At 42.4% G+C, this 10,522-nt stretch overlaps 1 pseudogene; it reads left to right on the top strand.

Annotated features, from left to right (window-relative positions):
- The first annotated feature begins 3,938 nt into the window (after positions 1-3,938).
- Positions 3,939-5,374, top strand: LOC127774555 (uncharacterized; annotated as a pseudogene).
- The last annotated feature ends 5,148 nt before the right edge of the window (positions 5,375-10,522 follow it).

The raw sequence follows: 10,522 nt of genomic DNA, 5'->3' as shown, positions 1-10,522 counted from the left end.
CAAGTCCTCTTTCTAGAACCAGATCCCAAAGCCAACCCTTAGAGCGGGTACAGTAGCAGCTGATACACGGGCGATATGCAAGCCATGTAGACAGGAGTGATGCGTTGGCAGAAAAAAGGCATGAGAGAGAGGGTGAGCCGACGACTAAACTGTCGCCTGGCTGCACGCATGTTTCAAGAAAAGTGGGACCCGAGCTCGCATGAAAGCAGTCGGTGTAGCCATTGTCAGACGGGTGTTTCAATAAATTACTGTTGTTGTGAAAGGATGGACAGATGGGGTTAGTAGCCTGCTTATTGTATCGATTAGCTACTAAACTAACTTTTGATGACATGGAGAATATTGCCGCTAGCTGTGGGCGTTACTATTGATCTTGCTCTTACAAAACATATGCATATCAAATCCTAGATTTTGTAAGCTAGGATTGGCAAACCGCATACCTATAAATCAAGTCGAGGGATGAGGGGGATAAAAAGACATGTTTTTTATCCGCTCAACAGCGATATAATCCAGTGTTTAGTGACGCCCCCTGTATCGAAACAAACCCTTCATTTAGTTGACTTGAAACCCTTCAACTCAACTTGACTTCGCAATTTGAAGGACGTGGGTCCTACCACCCTTCCTAGTAAGACCCGAGCTTGCTAGGATGATTCGGGAAGGGGAGGAGTTTGATTCAAGTAAGGGATGGAAGAAATGAGCACACGCATATGCGTGTGCGCACCTACACCAATAGAACAACATGCATGGGCACACTAAATATACCACGTGTGCATACACATACCCATGCCAAAGGGACGTGCCTTTTCAAGGGCTCTGAATAAAACCAATACATATCGTTCAATACCCTTTGCTAGCAGCTTGAATAAAACCAATACATATCGTTCAATACCCTTTGCTAGCAGGCCAGTTGCCAGCCTGACTAGACAGTGCCTTGCGTGGGTTAGTGTTGATAAATAAGGAAAAAAAGAACATACTTTAAGTAATTGCCCTATTTTGGTAATGGCCTCGTTGAGCCTATCAAAATATATCTTGTCGAAGAAAGATTTTATTTAGCCATTAAATGCTTTCTGGTATTAATAGATAGGAGTTAATTTAGAAAGTTAATTAAGAACTAAGAGATAGTGGGATGTCTGGGCTAGCTCATCCTGAGCATGGGCCAATGGCCCATAGGCCCATAACTAGCCTAGCCTAGGGTTTTGCCCTAGCTATGTAGTATAAATAGCCTAGACTTATGATTGCCCCACAGCCCCCATATGTTTCCTTGAAGTGTGCTAGGGTGAGTCTTCTTCCCCACTATTATATTCCCCACTATCTCTCACATATCCCTTCTAATTCCAAATCTTGCTATTATATGTAGGGAAGAATTTTGTGTGGCAGGGGTTCAATTCCTTAAAAGCATAGCCCCATAGGGAATCTTTGATTTGGTAAGCTTCCTTTGTGTATCAAGGATTCCAATCTTCTAATGTCCTTTCTTCCCTCTCCCCAAAGCATGCGGGTGGCTCGCAAGCGAAAGCAGTTGCAACCATGCTCTCCATGATCCAACACAGTAAATGATTTTCATGCTAGGTAACCATAGGGGATGATCCCCTTACCCATGGGATTTGTGGGGCTAAATTCCCTATTTTATGGCCGTATATATCCGGTTGGATGTAGAGGTCGGGTAAAAAATACTCTTCTCTAAAAAAAATGGGATTTCCTTGTAGATTTCAGTTTCTTTCCTAATAACAATATATCAACCTGATGGCTTCCATCTTCTATCCGGTGTCCAACCGCTGTGGTTCTTTTGTTTCTGAGCTGATCTAAAACTCTAATCATGTACTTCCTATAATTTGCAGGTTACTTGGTTTAGCTAGTACAGACCTGTGAAATTTAGGTTATATGTTTTCTTGGTTTGAAGTGTAATGACTTTTAGCTTTCCTATAGGTAGGAATCGAGACTAATTATATATTACCGAGGGGATTGGCCATCAGGCTTAGTTTATATATTTATAATCAACAAAACAAGTGAATTAACAGATCTACAAGCAACATATACAGATTCTATGCGATGGTGTAGCTATATATTTATGCTGGAACAGTAGTAGATAACTTAGGAAAATGGATCTTTCAGCAACAACATGTTTCCTCTAGGCCAAATCATCCTTTTCCTCCAGGAAGAAGTAGATCTGTACTAGAGAAAATTGTGTTAGATATATCTGTTCGCATCAATGCTTCTAGCTTGCTGATAACTAGCCTTCGCATTGGCTGTTTTCCATTCTAGGGCTCCTTTGGAATGCAGGAATTAAAAAACACATGAACAGGAAAGACGTAGGAGCAGCGATGGCATATCTAGTTGATCCTTAGGAATTCTAAAATGCAGGAATTGTGTAAAACTTGTTGTTTTGATGCTCCATATATGGGTAAAGTATAGGATTTTTGGAGAGATCTCAAGGAAAGTTTCCCATGGCATTCAACCGCATGTTAAAAATCCTTCAAATTTCCCATGAATCAAGCCATTCCATAGGTATTTTCTAGAAATCTCAAGTGCCCATTCCTTTGTTCCAAATGAGCATTTAGGTGAAATTTCCATAGGATTTTAATCCTACAAAAAATTCTTCCAAAGGAGCACTAAATTTCTAGTTGATTCGAGGTTGCCTATACATTAGGAATATTGTCAGATGTTTGAAGCTGTTTGAAGATATCTAGCCATTTAGTTCCAAAAGAAGTGTGAAATAATCGTCCTATACCACTGATGCACAAATGCTTTTTTGTGGCCACAAGTTTACACTAGCTATTTCTCCATGAGAGATGCTATCATAGTGCCCAGATGATCACTTTAGTCATGGGAACAGTGAATCTGCACCTGATATTTCATTTTTAAAAATTGGTTTCACTTCTGAAATGCGATAAACAAAGAATAACTCTTTCACTATTGCATGCATGTTGTCAGGATTCAACGAAGGTGTGACGGATTACCTGGCAAATATAAGGTACAAAGTTTTCAAACAGCTAGCACAATTATTTCTGTGTGAGCAACTTTTTTTTTTTGTACTTTTATGTGTATATTTTGCTGTGTTCTTCATATATATGATAATAACAAGAGAGAGTATTAGTAGTACCGCTGTGATCACATCAAACAAATAAGTTACTCATCACCTTATTCTGTTTGTCTCCAGGGTTCATTTTTTAAGATCACATCATAGTACTGTAAGAATCATGCACAATGATCTTCTATCGTTCCATTTACCTTTACTAGTCGAATACAACTTGTCCATATTTGTATTGAAGTGTAATGGTGTGGAATTGAAAGCTAGCTAGGTTTAGTATATGGATCAGCTGTCCGTGGAAGCAATATTTATACATATATATGATGTTGGTTCTACATTCAGTTTTGTTAATCTGTAACTAATTTTTTAGGTATTCTCTGTTTCATGTACGAAAACATTGTATACAGACGTTACAATTCTCCTTCTCTCTTTAATCAGATAGACGCATGGTACGGTGCAAGGAATATATAATACACTTTTCACTCACATAGCATGGTTATATCTTTGTTATATATATTTAGGTTTAAAAGAGAAAACACCTTTTTATACATAAAGATGAGATTTCCATAGTTGGAATTTTTTTCTAGATATTGCAGAATAAAATGGGCTTGTGAAATTGTTGCTCACTGTATTCTTTTGGCCTTTAGCCAAATTTTCTGGAGGCAATGGACATCACATGTCATTGGCAAATTGTTCACCAATTGTAAAACCTGGGGGATGAAAAAAAAATCTTTTATGGGCATTTTACTTTGAAATACTATCCTTTCTTCTGCATATTTTTCTTTTGCAATTAATTAGAACTGATTTAATCCTTTGCTTAATTTGTATTTCTGTGACTTTAATGTCATAAATTTCTCAAAATTAAAGTGAACGTATTTATCATTCTGATTTGTTTCAATTGTTCAAGGTTGGGAAGGTGTCGAAAATGGAGGGAAAATCTAGTGCTATGTCCAACATTGCGCCCGTCGCACCTACTCGTATTACTAGATATGATAAGGATGACAAGCATAAACCAGTTATAGTTTGTGCTCTGGCTGCTTTACCTATTCCTTCACAACCACCTAAGGCTTCACAAGAACGTAAACGGCAAGGTCGTACATTTTGGACAAAATGTGCAACCTGCAAGGAGAAGAACAAATTCCCCATAACAAATCTTGCATGTCAAGTTGTTTGCCTTGCTTGCACAGAAACATTCACAGCAATTGAGGTAGCTAGACCAAGGAATACATCTCTCTACTGTAAAGAAAAATTGGAGTCTAGTTCGTCTGTTGCGGCTAATTCCTCCTTGCAGTCTACTGCTGTAACTCCTATTGCTGATGTGGCCTATCACCCTCCCAATATACAAGGGAAGCGTAAAGATGGAGAAGTGAAGATTAGTGAGGCATTCCTAAGCCTGCTGTTGAGAAACTTTTGCAAGCAAGGATGAAGGAGATCTTAGAAAAGAAGCTCAACGATAGGCAAGCAAAAGATGAAGGACAGTAACTGATTGAGAAAATGGTGCCTATCCCAAGGTTTGGTGCTGTATTATCGAGATATTTTTAGGTTTCCATACTTTTCCTTCGCAAAGTTATATATTTGCTTGTTACTAAAGTTTCTTCCAAGCGCCAATTATTTATTGAAAACTTTTCCTAGCAAAACTATAGATTATTTGTTCATACAACACAATTTGTGAGTAGCTGTAGCCTGTAGAGCCTTTATTTTGGCTTAATATCTATACTTTTAAGCTGGTTGTTTACTCACAGGTATATACCTCCTTCGATATTATTATGGTTTTGGTTTCATTATATAAAATGAATGCTACTGTAGCTCTTTCACTGATTATGATATTTTCTGCCTCTGTAAACTAAAATGGCATATTAATAGACTAGTCTGATAATGACTATAATATATTCAATTCTATATTGATACTTGGCATTACTTTCCATAGTCAGTTTAATAGTTCTATGTCCATGTTTTATATGAAATAATAATCCTGGTAGGCCTTCATGCACCCTAGTGTTGTAGTGATCGGATTAAATACTTATAAGTCGATACATGTCTGTATTTTGTTTGGTAATGTTTTATCCTTGTTAGCATGAAATTACTTGTTCAATTCTGTATTGAAACATAAACATTTTAGTCTAAAAAAACAAAAACTTACTTATTTATTCCCCTAGTGAATATTACAATTTTCTGAATATAATAAGTACTTCCATATTACTTTGGTGCATCTAGGTTGAGAAGCACAATTGTGGATTTCGAAGGTGGCAAAGAGTGTTGGAAGACGCCAGATGTGCAACTTGTGGCTAAAAACAGAAGATTGATAAATGAATATTTCTAAATTGCAACTCAAAAGCTAGCTAGACGAATATATTTCCCCCTAAACAAATGTTTCAGCAGAAGATATATACCATAGTTAATTTAGTGTATGCTGAAAATCCTGTAAGGTTCATTATTACTAATGAACAATTATGTTTTATTTGTTCTATTTTGGGGAAGATGTCGTTACAAATATGCATGGAATTTTCAAGTTTTTATGCCAATTTTCTTATTTAATGATTGTTTGATTGGTATATTAAGAGAGGACCATTGCTACACCCTCGAAACAACCAATTCTAATTTGAATACACGAAAAAAACCACATGTATTGGAACTCTTATGATTGTGATCGATATCTTAAACTAATCCTAATGTGGGATTGTCGAATAGGCTTGCTGATGGATTCAAATTTTATGTAATTTGGATGTTGTAATACTCCGCTCTTCAATTATCACTAGAACGGATACCCTCATCTCAATCGGGCGGTAAGCCCCATCTCAATCGGGCACAGCGTCCGTCACAGGCTAGAAGTCACTGATGTGAAGAGTTATCTCAATCGGGCAAACGGCCGTCACGGATGAATCTATCTCAATCGGGCCCTAAGTAAAGTCCGTCACCGATAGCTTTGACCCAGACGACCAGTCAAACTATAGCCCGTCGCAGATGACCTATCTCAATCAGGCCACAATTAGTGCCCGTCACAGATGACTACTAACCTTTATCGGGCCTAAACTAGAGTCCGTCACAGATGATACTCATCTCAATCGGGCCTAAACTAGAGCCCGTCACAGATGACTACTGACCTCAATCGGGCCTAAACTAGAGCCCGTCACAGATGACTACTGACCTCAATCGGGCCTAAACTAGAGCCCGTCATAGATGACTATCATCTCAATCGGGCATTTAGTTATGGCTCGTCACAGATGACTATAATCCACAAAAAAAATAAATTTTGTTTTTTGGCTAGCCTCAGGCCTTTGCTAGCCATGCCCGCTGCAGAAATGACAGAAACAAACACAGATATCCAATATCCCCAGCTCCCCAGCATCACCCATTCATATACATATGCATTCACATACACAGACATCAATATATTTCACACAACCACACATTCACAACCATCTCATATTTCACATCCATTCACATATTTCACATCCATTCAAATATTTATCATATTTCACCTGCAAAACCAAGTTAATTGGATCAAATATTTATTTAGCAAGTCTTAACATAAACATATGAAATATATACATAAATATAAGCATCATAGTTACATCATCACAGTTGCATAATAAGTGTTCATCATTGCCTAAACATAAAAGTTCAACATTGTTCATCATTTTAGTTTAAGCCTAAACATTCCTTTGGGGTTAATTATTTCGCGGAGGATGAAGCTGGCTATCTCCTCGCGAACCTCCTTAAAGCTAGTAGGCAGAGACTTGGTAATTGTGCCCTACATTGTCATAATTCTAGATTAGTTGATCGATCATATATAAGTACTAAAATGTAGTTAGTCTATCAGAATTGAGACCACCGACCTCAAACTCAGCCAAAGTCTTCACCTTTTCTCTGTACAGAAGGCGCATGTTGTGGCACACATGGAATCCGCACTGGTCACCTATTTGTTGCTTCACCGGGAAGTCTTTTTTGTGGATGAGGGTGTCATGTCCTGTCTTCCTGAGGCCTCCTCTTTGCACGTATTGGGCCCACGCTTCATCTATCGCTAGTTGAATTGGGGTCCAATCATATGCGTTCTTATCAATTCTGGAGTTTAGGTAGTGACATGTACTCCACTTAGGTGTTATGACCAGAAGGATCCAATGGGCACTGCGGCATTAATATAGTGAAAGTTAATTAAGTACTGAAGGAATGTGTCATGCTGTTGTGTATATTTAGATAACACACTTACTATTGATTATAGGCGCACATAATGTACTCCTTATCTCGGCGGGACCACAAGGTGTCGTAGATGTAGTTGACCATTCCTTGACGGTCATTCTGGAGATTTGTGACAGTGACCACTTGTGGATCAAGGAAGGCAACTTCTGGTGCATTCTTCTGATACCATTGCCAACTTAACCTACACACAGGATAAACGATCTTGTAAGCGAGTTAATCCGATTGTTATTACCAGATTGAGTTGGGCGACAATACTTACGAGGAGTAGCACTTAAGGAGGCTTGTGTCAACCGCTCGGAGCCTGTAGAGGTCGAATAGATCCTTGAAGTCGACGACGATATAATTTGTTGGACCAAGGAATGGCTTTCCATCGTGCTCTCCAAGGATATTGGTAGCTTTATTCGGCTTCCTGGCGTTAGATTTCTCCATGTAGTATGCGTGAAGGTCCTTGCAAGCGGTGCCCATTGCGGCAAGCACGTCATCTCCAACCAATGGCATGCCTAGTTGGAACTCCTGTGGAGCGACGTATTTTTTCTTGACCTCTTTGCCCTTAGTCTCTTCCTGGCCCTTGCCTAGATCTAGCTTCCTTGGAGCTAGAAGCGAGGACTGCACCTTTCCTCCCCTTCCTCTCCCCTTTGCTTCGGGTTTATCGAGAGTAATTCTCTGAGGGGAAGAGTGTGCCTTCCTGCTCTTCTTCATCGGTGGGGGTTCATGAATCGCCTTGCTGTCGGCCTCCGTTCGGTCCTCCCCAAAATCCGTGTCGTATTGTAACTGCACATCGTAAGATTGTGCATGACGATCTTGAGCAGGAGGGGCTGAAGGAGCAGAGGCGGGTCTCTTTGGTGGACGACCGCCTGGTGCAGTGGTTGGCCTCGCTGTAATCCTGATCTCAATGAGGTCCTTGGGCCATTGGATGAAGGTACCACGGGCATTTCCTAGTGAGAGGACCTCGTCGTTCGGTAGATACTTTAGTGGGAATAGCTCATATTCCGGCTTCACCGAGTCAACTTGAACTTTTGCACAGTCGCCCCTGAGTTGCACTCTGCACTCTTGTCTCTGGGGTCGGCTTGTACGCAAGTCCCTCGGCTGCTGGAACTGTGAAGGTCGGCATCACCCTAACTGTGAGGGTGCAGCTCGTTGGTTCCTGCGATAGATTAATCAATTTTTTTAGAATATTATATATCATATGGACTCGTTAAGTCTTTCATGCATTGTGGACGAAACTTTTACCGTTATGTGGTCGACGGCGCTGTCGACCGATGTTGGATTTTCCGCCACCTCAGTTGATGCGCAACTGCTGCGTTTTTGGGTGGGACTTCCTAACTCTTCGTGCGCAGCAGCAGCGGCGGCCTGGGGGTTCTGTTGCTCTTCTCGGATCTCTTGCCTAATCTTGGCCCTCATCGACTCGAGCTTTTCGTCGAATTCAGATGTCAGCTCAGCTCTTATCGACACTCGGATCTTGGCTTCAAGGCGTGCATCTTTCTCCGCCTTGTTGGAAGTCCGCTTCTTGTACTGCCACGCGTAGTCTGGAAATCCATACTTCTAGGGAACAGAAGACCCAACGCCCCGTGTCCGTCCACGGTGTTCCTTGTTGCCCAATGCTTTCGTGAGGAGGTCGTCCTCGCGTCTTTGAGAGCAAGCCTCTTACGAGGCTTGTTGCTCGGCAACTAACTCCTTCTGCATTACAATTTAGTGGGGTTAAATAAACTGCACGATGGGAAACAATGCGAACATCTAGTTTGACTAGACACTTACTATAGCTTCGTATACTTGTTGATCTTCTGCATTTGGCATGAAGATTGTGCCATCATCATTCTTATGGTACCTGGCCCTGGCCCAGTTCCTAGCCCAAGGGTGTGGAATATCGCCAAACACGAGCGGTGTGCACAATTCCTCCGCTTCTTCATCCTCACGTTGCGATTCCTCTTCCTTACCGGCATATCCGGCGGTGCCAAGCCGGTGCGGATGCTGGTTTCTGGTTTGGAGCAAGCGATATGCCTCGCTTCTAGCTCTGGACTCGAGGGTCGACTTCTTCGCATGGAATTCCTCCCAAACCTGTTCCGTGATCCAAGGAAATTTCTCTCTTGGATCTGGATTCGCCGGGTTGTAGACGAACTCGCCGACTAGCTTAGTCTTGAAGTTCTTCCAAGCATTGCTCGTAACCTTGAAAGCAGCGCGCCTGAGACGGTCCTCATGCTCTGTAGGATAATCAAAGCTCTCCTTGAACGTTAGCCAAGCAATGTCCTTCTTTGCGGCCGGCACGAGCTTGATGTCATCTTGCAGAATACTGAATTTCTGCCTCCCTATGACCCCGCAGATAGACCTAAATCGGCTCAATATTTTCCTTGGAGATGTCGACAACCCTACGGCGTCCACCGCTGTTATGCGGAACCGTTCCTTAGGGATTTTGTTCCCTGTTCTAGGAGTACGTGCTCTTGAGGACCCACTAGTTGTCGTCGACATTGGTTCGCCTTGCTGAGACATCGTCTACTTTTTTCTAAATAACGAAAATACACTATTCAGTGCTTCAATGGCTAAGAATCCAAAGTTCTAAAATCTATTAGTCACATAAATAAACTAAATTGCACATCTCACAGTAATAAAATGAATTGAATGTCACATAAAAATAAATTAAATTGCACATCTCACATAAATAAACCTAATATCACATCACATCTCCTTCTAAATTTCACTAAGTCCCAAGAATCCTAATAATCCTAATAATTCCACATATCATCAAGTCCTAAAATCATACATTCACCACATTTCATCTATTCATCCGACCACATTTCATCTATTCATCCGACCACATTTCATATATTCATCTATTCATCCACATGGGCGGCGCGATGGAGGACTAACCTGAGCACGGTGAGAATGGCCGGTGTGGCTTGGTAGCGGGCTCGGTGGAGGCGGCGCCTGGCTCGGTGGAGGGCGTCGCCGGTCGGTGGAGGCGGCGCTGGGCTCGGTGCAGGCGGCGGGGTCGGTGGAGGCGCCGAGCTCGGTAGAGGCGGCGGAACCCGGTGGAGGGCGTCGCCGGTGGAGGATGACGGTGGAGGGCAGCGAAGGAGGAGTTGGCGGCGGCGGCGCCGGCCTCGGTGGAGGCGGCGGTCTCGATGGCGGCGGCGGCGGGCTCGGCGAAGGAGGAGTTCGCGGCGGCGGCGCCGGGCTCGGTGGAGCGCGGCGCCGGTCGGTGGAGACGCCGGTCGAGCAGGGCGGCGCCGGGCGGGCAGCGTCGGGCTCGGTGGGGGTCGGCGACGTGCGTCGGTGAGGACGCGGGAGGCGACGACGAGGAAGGCCGAC

The sequence above is a fragment of the Oryza glaberrima genome, chromosome 5 (genome assembly GCF_000147395.1).
Source record: "Oryza glaberrima chromosome 5, OglaRS2, whole genome shotgun sequence".
NCBI lineage: Eukaryota > Viridiplantae > Streptophyta > Magnoliopsida > Poales > Poaceae > Oryza > Oryza glaberrima.
The sequence above is the reverse complement of the archived record's forward strand: the minus strand, read 5'-3'. Positions and strand labels throughout refer to the sequence as shown.